Consider the following 15,231-nt stretch of genomic DNA (forward strand, 5'->3'; position numbering starts at 1 on the left):
TAGGGACAGCCTCACTACAGAGCGAACTGTGTCCTGATTCATCTCCAAACATCCTCGCAACAAAATCAACCTGGGTCTTCCTGACCCTTTGCAGGCATGAATGTTTGCACACGCGTGCACACACGTGCACATACACACACCCAGGCTGGATGCCCAGAGCTTCCACGGAGATAAATATTGAACAACGAGAGAGATACATTCATCTCCATCCACCCTGGGCCCCTGTTGGTTATCTACAGTACACCAAGCTGCTTCATCCCCATAGCTCCCAAGAATCAGCCAACAGAGAATGAGCCTAGCCAGACAACGCTTTGGCTTGTGGCATCACAGCTCATTAGGTAGAGAGAAGACTGAGTGGGATGGAGGGCTGCCTATGGTCCATCCCTCCCACTTCCATCCCCGCAACCTGCCTCCCGCTTGCAAATTCCAAGCTGAGACTGTCTACACTACAGGGAGGATTCCTGCTGCCAACAAAGGAGGGGAAGGTGGGGAAAGTTTTGGCTCCCGCTCTCCACCTCCCCTCTGGATCCCATCATTATTTTCAAGGAGCTTTATGTGCTCCACCTTTCTGTCCCAATTAAAACCAACTCAGTTTACATTTCCAACCATCCTGATAGGACTGATTCCTGAGGCTCCTCCCATCACTCAAGGGAAAAGATACACTTCCCTAACTGGGTTCTTCCCACCAGAATCCTTCTGTTCTCCTGCCTGTTGCAACCACACAAAGAGGCCGGAGGGGGTCAGGCTTAGAGGCACCTCTAGGTATTTGTAAGGGGGAAGAGCCCCTCGACAGGACACGGTCTCCTTCCCGTGTGCTGGCGGCAGATGGAGGTACCAGTGCTGCAGGCTCTGCGGACACAGCTGTCAGCCTTGCCCTCACACGTGCTCTCTTCTCTCCTCCCTGCCCTTGCTGCATCCCTCCTCCTACACAGCATTTTCCAAAATGGCAATGAGAGAGCGTATTTCCCCAAGCAGTTTAGAACATCTGAAAATGCTGGCTACCGGGCTGAGTGTCTAGGAGATAAGACCTGGGCTGCCCCCTTTCCAGCTTACCTCTGCCTACCCTCACAACCCCCTCCCTGCCCCAGAGGGTCAGAGCGCCTCTATGAGGACCAGTCAAGGAACACTGCGGGGAATTTCACCCTGAGCTCGGCCCCCACCTCGGGGAGAAAGCAGAAAAGCTGGCTCAGCAGCCAAGGAATGGAAATTACAAATCAGGGGTCCAGACCCAGGTTTCCTCCCTTCCATCATATGTGGGTGCCCACCCCCAGTCTCTCACTGTATAATCACCTAGCCCTGCCCTGGGCCTGGACATTCCTTTTATTCCAAAAATAGGAAAAAGTAAAGCCTCTGACTGCAGGACAAGGGTAGGAGGGCCTTGTACACTATTTATGAGGGCAAAGCTACATTGTGTGTGTGTGTGTCTGTGTGTGTCTGTGTGTGCACATGTATATGTGTCTATGGGTGTGTATGCATGTGTCTACATGTGTACATTTGTGTGTATGTCTGTGGGTGTGTGTGTATGGGGTGGAGGGGAACATACATACCCCTCCGGGGAAATTCGTGGGGAATCCTCATGCTGATCTTCTACCCTAACTTGGATTCTCTTATCTTCAAAGTGATTGCTTTACTTTATAGAATTCCATTTGTCAGTCCACCAACACTGAATCAAGAAGAAATAGATAATGTGTATGTGCAGTTGAACTGTAATGATTCTATTTAATAAAACTGAAAAAGGAGGGAAAAGAAAAGAAATAGATAACTTGAACAGACTGGTTACTAGAAGTGAAATAGAATCTGTAACAATAACAAAAAAAAAAAAAAACCCAAAAAACTCCCTACAAACAAAAGTCCAGAACCAAACGGCTTTACTGGGGAAGTCTACCCAACATACAAAGAAGCAGTTATACTGATCCCTCTCAAACTCTTCCAAAAGACTGACGAGGAGGGAACCCTCCCAAGCTCATTCTGTGAAGCCACCATCACCCTGATGCCAAAACCAGACAAAGAAATTACCAAAAAAGAAAAGTACAAGCCAGTATCTTTGATGAACATAGATGCAAAAATTCTCAACAAAATATTAGCAAACCGAATCCAACAACACATAAAACAGATTATACACTATGATCAAGTCAGATTCATCCCAGGATAACAAAGATGGCTCAGCATAAGTGAATCAATCATTATGACGCATCACATCAACAAAGGAAAGGACAAAAATCACATGATCATCTCAATACATGCAGAAAAAGCACTTGATAAAATTCAACATCCATTCATGATTAAATATTCTTACCAAACTGGGTATAGAAGGAACATATCTCAACACAATAAAAGCTATTTATGACAAACCCATAGCCAACATAATACTCAATGGTAAAAATTTGAATGCTTTCCCACCAAAATGTGGAATAAGACAAGGATGCCCACTCCCACCACTTCTACTCAACATAGTATTGGAAGTCCAAGCCATAACAATCAGACAAGAAAAAGAAATAAAAGGGATCCAAACTGGAAGAGAAGAGATAAAAGTGTCACTCTATGCAAACGACATGAAACTATATATAGAAAACCCTAAAGACTCCATACAAAAACTACTAGAGTTGACAAACAAATTCAGCAAGGTAGCAGGATGCAAGATTAACATACAGAAATCAGTTGCATTTCTTTACACTGAAAATGAAATATCAGAAAAGGAAATTTTTTTAAAAATCCCTTTTAAAATCGCATCAAAAAATAAAATACTTAGGAATAAACCTGACCAAGGAGGTGAAAGACTTACACACAGAGAACTACAAAACAATGATTAAGGAAATTAAAAATGATTTAAAGAAATGTAAAGATATCTCATGCTCTTGGATTGGAAGAATTAATATTGTTAAAATGGCCATACTACCCAAAGCAATCTATGGATTCAATGAGATCTCTATCAAATTACCCAGGACATTTTTCACAGAGCTATAACAAATAATCCTAAAATTTATATGGAATCACAAAAGACCCAGAATTGCCAAAGCAATACTGAAGAAAAAGAACAAAGCTAGAGGAATAACCCTCCCAGATTTCATACAATACTACAGAGCTATGTCATCAAAACAGCATGGTATTGGAACAAAAACAGACATATGGATCAATGGAACAGAATAGGCAGCCCAGAAATAAACCCACACACTTACAGTCAGCTAATCTTCAACAAGATTATACAAGAATGCAAGAATAGACAATGGGGAAAAGACAGTCTCTTTGACAAGCGATGTTGGGAAAGCTGGACAGCCACATGTAAATCAGTGAAGTTAGAACACTCCCTCACACCACACACAAAAATAAACTCAAAATGACTTAAAGATTTAAACATAAGACAAGACACCATAAATCTCCTAGAAGAGAATATAGGCAAAACATTCTCTGACATAAATCATAGCAATGTTCTCCTAGAGCAGTCTACCCAGGCAATAGAAATAAAAGCAAAAATAAACAAATGGGACCTAATTAAACTTATAAGCTTTTGCACAGCAAAGGAAATTATAAACAAAAACAAAAAGACAACCTACAGAATGGGAGAAAATATTTGCAAATGATGCAGCTGATGAGGGCTTAATTTCCAGAATATATAAACAGCTCATACAACTGTTTAGCAAAATAAACAATTCAATTTAAAAAAATGGGCAGAAGACCTAAACAAACATTTCTCCAATGAAGATGTAAAAATGACCAATAGGCACGTGAAAAAATGCTCCATATCACTAATTATGATAGAAATACAAATCAAAACTACAATGAGGTATCACCTCACACCAGTCAGAATGGCCATCATTAAATAGTCCACAAACGGTAAATGCTGGAGAGGGTGTAGAGAAAAGGGGACCCTCCTACACTGTTGGTGGGAGTGTAGTTTGGTGCAGCCATTATGGAAAACAGTATGGAGATTCCTCAAAAGACTAAAAGTAAACTTACCATATGATCCAGCAATCCCACTCCTGGGCATATATCCTAAGGAAATTCTAATTTGAAAAGATACATGCACCCCAATGTTCATAGCAGCACTATTTACAATAGCCAAGATATGGAAGCAACCTAAATGTCCATCAACAGAGCACTGGATAAAGAAGAAGTGGTATATATATATATATATATATATATATATATATATATATATATATATATACACATACACACATATACATACATACATACATACACACACACACACACACAATGGAATACTACTCAGCTATAAAAAAGAATAAAATAATGCCATTTGCAGCAATATGGATGGACCTAGTGATTATCATACTAAGTGAAGTAAGTCAGAGAAAGATAAGTATCATATGATATCATTTATATGTGGAATCTGAAAAAAAATGGCACAAATGAACTTGTTTATAAAACAGAAACAGACTCAGACAGAGAAAAAACTTATGGTTACTAGGGGAGAAAGGAAAGGGGGTGAGGAGGGATAATTCGGGCATTCTGGATTTGCAGATACTAACTACTACATATAAAAAAGATAAACAACAAGGTCCTACTGTACAGCATGGGGAACTATATTCAATGCCTTGTAATAACCTATACTGAAAAAGAATTTGAGAAGGAATATATATATATACACACATACATATGTACTGAATCGCTTTGCTGTGCACCAGAAATGAACACATTGTAAATCGACTATACTTCAATTAAAAAAAGAATGAAATAATGTCATATGCAGCAAAATGAATGGACCTAGAGATTATCACACTAAGTGAAGTAAGTCAGACAAGGAAAGACAATGATATCACTTATATGTGGAATCTAAAAAAAAAACGACACAAAAATCTTGTTTACAAAACAGAAACAGACTCACAGACATAGAAAGCTAACTTATAGTTACCAGAGGGGACGCGAGGGGAAGGGATAAATTAGGAGTTTGAGATTAGCAGATACACACTACTACATAGAGAACAGATAAACAACAAGGTCCTACTGTACAGCCCAGGGAACTATATTTAACAGCTTGTAATAACTTATAAGGAGAAAAAATATATATATACGTATATATGTGAGTGTGTGTGTACAACTGAATCACTATGCTGTTCCCCAGAAACCAACACAACATTTTAAATCAATTATACTTCAGTTTTAAAAAAGTCCATTTGTCTTCTGAAAACGAAGATAAGCAGGGTGGGTATTCACATAAACCACGCCAGTTATTAAAACACTGAAATCCTTCCCTATTGGTAGGTAGAGAGCTACTCCGCCAGCCCCCCGAGTGCCCCACCCCGCCTCCCGCCTGCGCAGGGCCCTCCCTGCTCTCTGTGACCCGGAGACACCACAGAGCCGCCCAGGACTCCAGGCCAGCGTCCCTTGGTTGATAAAGGACTGAATGTCATTGCCGGGATGGCCCTTCCTTAACTGTCTGAACACCGATGGCCCTTCCAGGTGTTCAGAACTGTGACTCTGGGGGCAGAGCCGTCATAGGCAGGATGGGAGGCCTCTTCCCCATCACACCCTGACCCGACTTGGAGAATGGGGGCATCTCGGCCCCCCAGGGCTCCTCATGTTCCCTGTCCGCGTGTGTTTGTGCGCGGTTCCTTGCAAAGGGGGAAAGGAAGTGAGAGGAGGAAAAAAGGAGCTGCCTGGGCTCCAGCTCCACATTTTCCTCACTCGACCTTCCCCTGAGTGGGCTCCAGCTAAGCCAGACAGAAGCAGAGGAAGAAGGGCTCCTGTCCCCTCCCCTCAGCCTCCAAGATTCCTTCTCCGGACAGTCAGCAGCCTGGAAAAAGTCCCAAGGGGTAACGGGCAGGGCAAACATTAATTACCCCTCCTCCCTGCAGCTTTGAGCCGGACCCTTCAGAGACTGAGGCAGCCCAGCTGGCTGCTTCTGGGCCTATGGACGGTCATGGAACCAGCCCTCCTCATCCTAGCTCAGCAGATTTGGTCCTGGCGTCCCACAGAGAGCAGTCACCCCCCCACCCACCCAGGGGGAGGAACTTTACAAAGTATTTGGAAAATACTGCAGCTGGGCCAACGCCCCTCCTTCCACACCCTCAAAAGCTACCAATGCCTTCTTGGTGCCCCATCCAGCAATCGGTGAGGGTCAAGCTGTTTCGTGCCTCAGTTTCCTTGTTTTAAGAATGAAACAATGGTAATAAGAGATGACCTGGTTAGGAGACAACACAAATTTCCCACCAGACTAGACAGCAGAGGAAGAGGGGACGATGCTTGAAGAGGGTAGAATACAGAGAAATCGTTAAACTCATGCGGTGTCTGGTCCTCACACCGGGAGGAAGGTAAGGCCCATTCCAGAGCCGGAGGCCTGAGGTCCATCGCCCCAGCTATGGTGACAGGAGAGACAAGACAAAGTTCCCATCTCCCTGGTTGTCCCCAGTCCCTGCTACCTCTCCAACCTGAGCGCCTCGTCTCCAGGAGAGAAGAGGGAGAGCCCCCCGATTCAGGAGGGAGCCCCCAGCTCCACAAGGCCTATTGCAAGAACACAGGGATGAAAGCCACAAAGCCCTTCACTGCTAACCCTTGTGGGTTATAGGTCTGGGGACTGCGTGTGATGTTGAGTGAAGGGCACCCAAAAATGTTAGTCTGGCAGCACCTGCCTAGGTGCAGAGGTGTGGAGGGACAGCCACATACAAACTGCCTACAGCCTAGGCTTTCTTTGTCTCTGTGCCCTGGCCACGCACAGGAACCGAGTGGCTGTCTGACGGAGTGGGAGGAGGGGACGTGTGCTACTCTGCTCTGGGATGTTGAATTGTGAGCGAAAGGCAGCAGAGCTCAGGCTCAAATCCTCTCGCCAGGGGATCTGAAGAGTGGGTTCCATCTGCTCTGGCCCCTCCTCTCCCTCCCCCTCCCTACTGGCCAGCCGGACTCTGATAAGATTCTACTGAGCAGAGGCTTTGTCTGGGGGAGCAGAGGGCAACAAATCAATGGCAGGGGGAGGGCAAGAGCCTAGGGACTGCTTCGGGAGGATGGAGGCCCCCACCTCGCAGGGCTGCACGGGGTGAGGGTGCCAAGCCACGTGGGATGGCAGCAAAGCTCTAGCATGAGCACTGCCCTTCACCCGACCCCCAGATGGGTCAGCTGCTCACCTCTCCTAGACTGGCAGTAACGGGCAAGTGGGGACACGGGTGGGTTGTGGGTTGTGGGGAATTTTGAATACCTCCTCCTGCCAGGAGTGAGGAATCTGGAACTTCCCATGTATTCTGGGCTCTTGCTAAAGGCCCAGAGGGTGGAAGACTCTCCCTGGATTGCTGTCTGCTATCGGGAAGATCCAAAAAGATCCTAGGGACGAGGGCCACCAGTGGAACCAGCCAGAAAAAAGCTGTGCCTATGGAGAGTCACTGCTGCCTCCCCTTCTGTGGGCTGAGGGCAATCATCGTGAGCCCCCTGACATCCCGGAGAGGAACAGTGAGATCTGGAAGGGAAAGGACTTGGAGAACTTTTGAAAAGAGCTGTCACATGAAAACAAAGAATGGCTGGTGCATGGCGGCGGCTGACCAGTACTGAGCTCTTTACTTTTCTGGGCCTCAGTTTCCTCATTTGTACCATGGAGTAATACCAGAATTGCTGGGAAGATTAAAGAAGATCACATATTTAAAGCACCTAGAAGCATGCTTGGCACATAATAGTTGCTCAGTTAGTGGCTGTTATAATTATTAATAAGATAAAGGAATAAAATAAAACAAGGAGCCCAGTATCCCATATCTGTACCATCCAATTTAGTAGCCACTAGACCTATATGGCCATTTACATTTTAATTAATTAAAATTAAATAAGATGAACATTTCAGCTCCTCAGTCATGCTAGGCACATTTGCTGTGGCTCAACAGCCACCCTGGCTAGTGGATACCGTACTGGACAAGACAGCTGAAGCTCGTTCCACCGCGGTTCCGTCAGGCAGCGCTGGGCAAGATGCCCCCTCAGCCACCTTCTAGTTCTAGTATTTTTGGATTCTGTGAAACACTTAACTCCAAGCCAGTTTCTTCTTCCACCAGCTAATATGTGCTCAGTGTCCTCAGGGAATGCAAGTTCTCCTATAGTCCTCAGCTAAACCGAAAAAAAAAGAAGAAGAGAGAGAGAGGAAATCTGCTACCAACAACAATAACAAAAAGTTAAAAATCTAAAATCAGGGAGGGAATAGCTCAGTGGTAGAGTGTGTGCTTAGCATGCCAGAGGTCCTGGGTTCAATCCCTAGTGCTTCTATTTAAATAAATAAATGAACAAGCAAACAAATAAACCTAATTACTTCTGCCCCCCCCCAAGAAATTAATTAAAAAATAAATACAATCAAACAATACATTCCAAAGTCCAATCAAAATTAATTTGGATAAGCCATCATTTTAAAGTATATGCATTAAGACTCCCCTCCAGGATTTGAAAATATTGTTACTAACAACCCTACTGGGGTCAGACCCTGGGGGAGGCACTTGGGAGAAGTTACAGAGTGATTTGAAGGAGGCTGGAAAGGGGGAAAGACCAGGGAAACTGTTCCTCCCTCCTGCCTCCTTTTCCTTCTCAGATCGGCCAACTTCCGGTGAGGTTGGAGGAGGAAGGGGAGAGAAGTCATCTGCCTGGTCTGCAGGGTCCTTTGGTCCAGAGCCGGAGGAGCCAGCACAGAGAGGGAAGAGACGGAGGAGCTGCCACTGAGGACCGCAGGCTCGTGAGTCTTCCTTCCCTTGCACCTCTCCTGTCCCCACCCAGCCTGGAGTCTGTGGTAATCACAGAGATACAGTCTCGTCCTAAACAAAAAGCATATGAAGCAGGTGCCGGAGTGTGCCCACCGATAACCGTGGCTTAGAGAGGGGCGGGAAGGAGACCTCAGAGGAACAGAAGAGGCGATCCCAGCCCTAGACCCCGCCTGGGGCTCAGATAAGAGAAGGAGGGGCCTGGGACGAAGGGGCAAGGGGGAGGAGGGGGTGAGCGGGTAAGGGACACCACTGCCCCCTCTCCCTCCCCCTGCCACGCAGTAGCCATGAAGGAAGACTAGGCAGGGCCGCTGTGACAAGGAGGAACAGAAGCTTTGGGAGGAGAGCTGAGAGGAAGAAAGGGAGAGGGATGCCACGCTGGTTCCAGCCAGGACAGAGCCAGTCATGGTAAGTGACACCTGAGTAACAGGTGAGTCTGCCTGCGCCTCCTGGAGCCCATGAACACCATCCTGCTGCTGCAGCTTGTGGCTGGCCTGGGAACAGCGCTGGCTGTAAAATTTGCAGGGGCCGGTGCAAAATAAAAACGCAGGGCCCCTTGTTCAAAAATTAAGAAGTTCAGTATGGCGACGGGAGAGCATTAAACCGAGCCCTCCTGAGGATGCAGGGCGGCTGCGCGGGCTTCCCTCCCAGTTCCCCTGTGCTGCTTCCCCCAGGAGCGTGAGGACGGAGGCCAGTCACTTCTGTGCTGTCTCCTCATACAAGGTGGAACATGAAAAGCGGCCCTGCGCCTCTCCCAGGCTCACTTCCCCCTCTCCCTTGGCTCATGTGCCCAGAAATGTGGCTGCTTCTGCTCCTGCCCTGCTGGGGCCAGTGGCTGGCACCTCCCCCTTATCGTGCCTGGTTTCCGTTGGCCTGTGGGCAGCTTAGCGGGAGGAAGAACCACAGCCCAAAGCCACGGGGGTGGGTCTGCCTTATCTCCCAAACCTGCCTTCAAGACTGGCACGGGAAGCACTGGGTTCCTACCCGACGGGCCCCTCCAGGGCCGCCTAACATTACCATTATGTCATCGAACTTTTCCTCCCAAGAAGGAGGCAGGGGGACAAAAGGGCTCCCAGCTAGGAGGGGGTAAAGTCAACATTTCTGCTTTGGAAGACAAATCAGGCTTTCATTTTTTTGTGCACCCATGAGTACACACACACACACGCACACACACACGCACACACGCACACACTCAGCTGAGAAAAGTCCGTCTTATTCACCTCCTCTAACAAAGCCAAGAAACTCTTGTCCACACGCCCTGTGCGAGTCTGATCTGTCATGAGAAAGTGCCCGGGTCCAAGAGCACAGATGCTCAGAGGGAATGAGGGTCCTGAACGGGCAGTTGAAGGAAAGGGGACAACAGACATCTAACTGGTTCTCTCTCTTCCTGGATTTGTTTTGCTCCCAAATGACAAACTTTGTCTTCTAAAGAGTTGAGTCCCCTGCCAACTGTCTGCTCCACCCCCACCCCTTGCCCCCCAGCCTCTCCACACCTGACTTTAAGTAAAGAGGATGAAAGGCAGGACACAGCCCTCCGGTCCCCTGTGGCTGTGCGCTCTCTGCCTTCCTCGGGCCGTCCCAGGAAATCGCTATGAAGAGGCCGATGGCGCTTCTGCCCAGAGCGCCCGAGCCCTCTCCGGAGACAATGGCTCTGGGAGGGACAGGAGCAGGGCTCCAGCTTTGTGTGCGGGGTGGCCTCACAGAACCATTGTCTCCGCATCAGGACAAACAATGGTTTGTATTTCCGGCTTCTGTGCCAAATAGTTCACCCCTTTGGACTAAGACGATCCTGAAGATGCCCTTCTAATAAATAGGAGTGGTACGGAAATCTGGCCCCAAGCTGAGAATCTGTGCCCTGCTGTAACAAAAGCCCACCCCAGCTGATGAGCAGGAGTGTCTGTGTCCCCTTACCTGTTCCAGAGCCCCCCCAGACACACACACAGCCGACAGGGAACCACTCACTCACCGCTCTTCTCTGCGGTCTCCTCTGCTCTTGCCTTCACTCCCTTCACACTCAGCAACAGGGAAAAGGTTTTCCTTTAACACTCACCAGGTCCCTGGTGGGTAGCAATCATTAACAGCCACACGTGCTGACTGGCCTTAACCCCCTCGTGCTGGCTGCCTCCAGCTGGCTGGCTGGCTGCTGGACAGCCCTGTTGCCTCTTCCCAGCCCTGGGAAAGCAGCAGCTCCCACCTTGATGCCATCCACCTGAGTAATGCCGCTGCTGCCCATGTGGGAACAGGAGCCCGCTAGTCCCACCCAGGCCGCCCCGCCTGATTGGAGCACACTGGCAACCTGAGGCGCCCGGCTCTGGCACAGGGCCCAATTGGATGAGCCCACATTATGAAATATTTGCCTAGCAGGCCAATAGAGGAGCTGGGATCTGGGGGAGGGGAAGATATTTTTATTTATTCCTGGAGGAGGGAGAACAGACAAAGGTAGTCGTAGCATCCCTAGCCCTGGGCCGGGAGCAGCGGGAAGGCGGGTCTTCAGGTCAGTGGAAGCGCCTCGAGCCTCTCTGTCCAGGTACAGAGCGCAATCCTGGAAGGCTTCTATGCAACTTCAGCTCCCGGCTGTTTAGCTAGAGGGTTTCTTTGCCTCAATAATTCCCTGACTCACCCAGGAGTTTGGAGCTAGGACTTGTAATAGAAACGAAGAAGGAAAACCCCTTGACAGGCAAAGGATCGCTCGTGTCTGCACAAACTGTGGCACTGGGGGTCTTCCTTCTATTTCAAAGTGGCACAACTCATTTTTGCATCTTTGGAGGATGCAGACACCAAGGTGGGCAGGAACCAGTAGAGACAAATCACCTCTTTATCAGTTTAAAAATAGGCAGCCGATTCTGGGAAATCTAAATCCATCATAAAAGTATCTCCATGTAGGACACATGCAAATCTATGCAGATATGTGCAAATGAGCAACTCCAGGCTTCTCAGAGTAAATCCCTGCCAGGAATTTTCTAGTTTGAGCAAGAAATCAGGTAGCCTCCAAACCCTCTCACAGAGCATCTCTGTGTCTCACTAGAGCATACAGATGTCAGGAGAGGGAACATACAGAGCCAATAAACATATTTATGGTACATTTACTATACATAAAGCCTTGAAGTGCAGTCTAGCAGGGTTTAAAAACCACGATCGTAAACATGATGGGATACACAGGAGAACGCAAGTGCCCTCTCTCTCCACACCCACAGTTAATGCCCTCTTCTCCTTTTAGGCTCCAGTGGGTGGTCTGGCTGCTCCATTCTCGCCAGCCTGGGTCCAGTAGCTGCACCTTCTCTCATCACCCCTGGTTCCTGTTTGTCTGTCAGTGGTCCAGTTACTGTGGCTCAAGACCCTGGCTTAAAACAGCCCGGGGTGGGGGGAGGGCTGCTTATCTTATCTCCTGGGCTGCCTTCCCAGCGGCCCCGGATGGCTGGTTGGCCCTGGTCTCTTAAAGGGGCTGCACTGCATTCCCACCTGCTCCATTCATCCTCAAGAGTACCCCAGAAATCTAGGGGTGCGCTGCCTATGGAGGGTCAGGTTCACCATACCACTTCCTCCTCTCATGCCCTTTACAGCCACAGCCGGCTGCAGGGCTGCTACAGAATGATTTATTATAAACAATTAAAGCGAGGAACCTGCTGTTTTAAATGCTCATCGTATCGTGCAAACGCCTGCACCTTAGTATTTCCAGGTTCCTGCTCTGTGAGCTTTAGAAGTTGTGGGAGGGGCTTAGGATACAAAGCCAACATAGAAAAATCAGTTGTATATATACTAACAGCAAACAATGAAAGATTGAAATTTTAAAACCCCTGCTTACAATAGGCTAAGAAAATATGAAATATTTAGGAATAAATCTGACAAAAGATGTGCCAGACCTATACACTGAAAACTATAAAACATTGCTGAGAGAAAATAAATAAAATCTAAATAAAAGGAGATACACTGTTAGCATGGCAAAGAAAACTCAGTATTGTTAAGATATCAATTCTCCCCTATTTTTCTATAGATTTAACACAATCCCAATAGTTTCTTTGTAAAAGCTGACAAACTGATTCTGAAATTCATATAGAAATTAAAAGAACCTATAATAGCACAAAAAATTAAAAAAGAAGAATAAAATTAGAAGCCTTAGACTATCTGACTTCAGGACTATAAATCTACAATAATCAAGGCAATGTGGTGTTGGAATTAAGATATATGTATAGAAAAATGGTGCAGAAGTCAGAGTCTACGAATAATAAACCCTTGCAGATATGGTTAGCTGCTTTTCCACAAAGGTATAAAGGCAATTCAGCCTTTTCAGTACATGGTACGAGAAAAACTATAGATCCACATACCAAAAGCAAAACAGAACCCTTGACCCTACCGTTAAAACGTTACCTAAAATGTAAGAGCTAAAACTGTAAGATTTCTAGAAGAAAACATAGGGGAAAAATGTTAGTGATTTCTGCTTTGGCAAATTTCTTAAATAAGACACAAAACCCACCAACTTTAAACAAAATATCAATAAACTGAACTTCACTGAAATTTAAAAAAAAATGTTGCTCTTCAAAAGATGTTGTTATAAAAATGAAAAGATCCGCCATAAACTGAGGGAAAATATTTGCAAAACAGGTAGGTGACATCGTTTGTCTGGAATATAGAAAGAACTCTTAAAACTAAATATTAAGATGGTAAACAATACAAATTTTAAAAAACGTGAGGAAAAGATTTAAACAGACACTCCACCAAAGAGGATATATGATGTCAAATAAAGTACATGAAAACATGCTCAGCATTAGTCACTAGGGAAATGCAAATTGAATCCAGAATGGATAACACAATACACACCCACCAGAATTGCTAAAATTAAGACTAATCATACCAAATGTTGACCAAAATGTAGATGAACTGGAATTCATACCCCACCGATGAGACTGTAAATGGTATGTCCCGTTTGTTTAACTTTTTAAGGAACTGCCAAACTTTTCCATACAGTTTAACGTACAACCCATTGATTCTTAGGTATTTACTTGAAAGAAATGAAAGAACATGTCCACTCAAAGACAGGTACACAAATGTTTGTAGCAGCTTGTTTATAAGAGCTGCAAACTGCAACAAACCCAAATGTCCATGAGCAGGTGAATACCATTCGTGTTGCATTCACGCAATGCAATATGACTCAGCAATAAAAAGAAATGAATCATTGATATACATTATGACTTGGATGCATCTCAAAATAATTGTGTTGAGTGAAAGAAGACAGACTCACTCCCACACAAATAAAAAATGTAGACTGTATGATTCCATTACACAAAACCCTAACAAATGTAAACTAATTTACAGTGACAGAAAGCAGATCAGAAGTTGTATGGGGATGGGGTAGATGGAAGGATTTCAAAGAGGCAGGAAGAAACTTTGGAGGGTGATGGATATGTGTGCGTTATCTTAACTGTAGTTATGGTTTCGAAAACACATCAGATTTTACCTTTTAAATATATGCAGTTTATCATAAATCAGTTATACCTCTATAAAGCTATAAAAAAGAAAAGTCTTCAGTTGAGACATTTATAAAAAAACAGACCAACACCCAGTCCTGGGCCTCACCCATTATGTTTTATACTGTGAAGGAATGTAGGCAAATGGGGGTGGGGGTGGGGGAGTAGGTGGGGATTCCAGCTTTTTCTAGTGACCTGCTGGTTAAAAATAGGGATCGACTTGGGCCCTGAATCAGCCCGGACTCCTTTCCCAGATTTAGGTCAAATAATGTGGCAGACTTGAATATGGTCTTTATAAACATAATTATTTGTTTTACGACAGAAGGAAAAATATCAAGTAAACACCTCTATGGTTCACAAAGCCATCATTCTCACTTGATTCTTTTATGGTCCTATGAGGTAGGCAGAAAAATATTAACTCTCATCTTACCAAAGAAAAATCCCTGAGGCTCAAAGAGGTAAAGGCTGACTAGATAACCCACCTCCTACATGGGCGGCAAGGCTAAACCCAGAGTTTTAACCTCACTCAGCCCGGGCTCTTTCCTGTTAACACGCGAGTTGCTCACAGCCTGGCTGCCGCCCCCGCCTGCCCCTGGCCCTGGCGCCACTCCCAGAGCAGTGGAACACGGACCAGCATCGCGGTGCTCACCCTGCACTGAGCAGATGTTCTTGTACAGCGCAAGTGACAGACCCCGAAGGGGTCCCAGGATGGATGAAAACAGGGGCAGATCCAGGGCCAGAATAGGATCAACTAAGGGAAACCATGCTGTGTCCGGACAGGGGAGACTGGGAGAGATGAGGGGATCTAAGGATCTAATCAGATCATACAACTGATGAGAAAAGACGAGGGAAACCAACCAAACGCCACTCCCAAGGCAGGAAGTCTGGTGGGTGTGGAAGCAGCTGGAAGCTGTTAGAGGGCTCCAGGCTTCTGTCCCCCTCCCCTCCCTCCTCTTCTGTCCCCCACCCTCCCTCCTCCCCCGCTCTGGCCAGGGCACAGGAACAGTGGCTGGCTGGGCGCCCCACCTCCCTCTCCCCTTGTTCTGAGGGCGAGATGACAGGAGGGAGGAAACCTGCAGGGGAGGGGACCACAA

General features: G+C 46.4%; 1 protein-coding gene across 7 annotated transcripts in view; it reads right to left on the reverse strand.

Annotated features, from left to right (window-relative positions):
- The window catches only part of PLEKHA6 (pleckstrin homology domain containing A6), a 137,149-nt gene that overhangs the window by 46,437 nt on the left and 75,481 nt on the right, over positions 1–15,231 (reverse strand). The window contains exon 1 of one of the 7 annotated variants that reach the window (XM_032466958.1): positions 10,726–10,906. The exons of 4 other annotated variants lie outside the window; for them this stretch is intronic. The gene's annotated coding sequence lies outside the window, so the exon portion shown is untranslated. 2 more of the 7 variants (XM_032466957.1, XM_032466960.1) reach the window with 2 other exon arrangements.

This window comes from Camelus ferus, chromosome 23 (genome assembly GCF_009834535.1).
Source record: "Camelus ferus isolate YT-003-E chromosome 23, BCGSAC_Cfer_1.0, whole genome shotgun sequence".
In the NCBI taxonomy this organism is placed as follows: Eukaryota; Metazoa; Chordata; class Mammalia; order Artiodactyla; family Camelidae; genus Camelus; species Camelus ferus.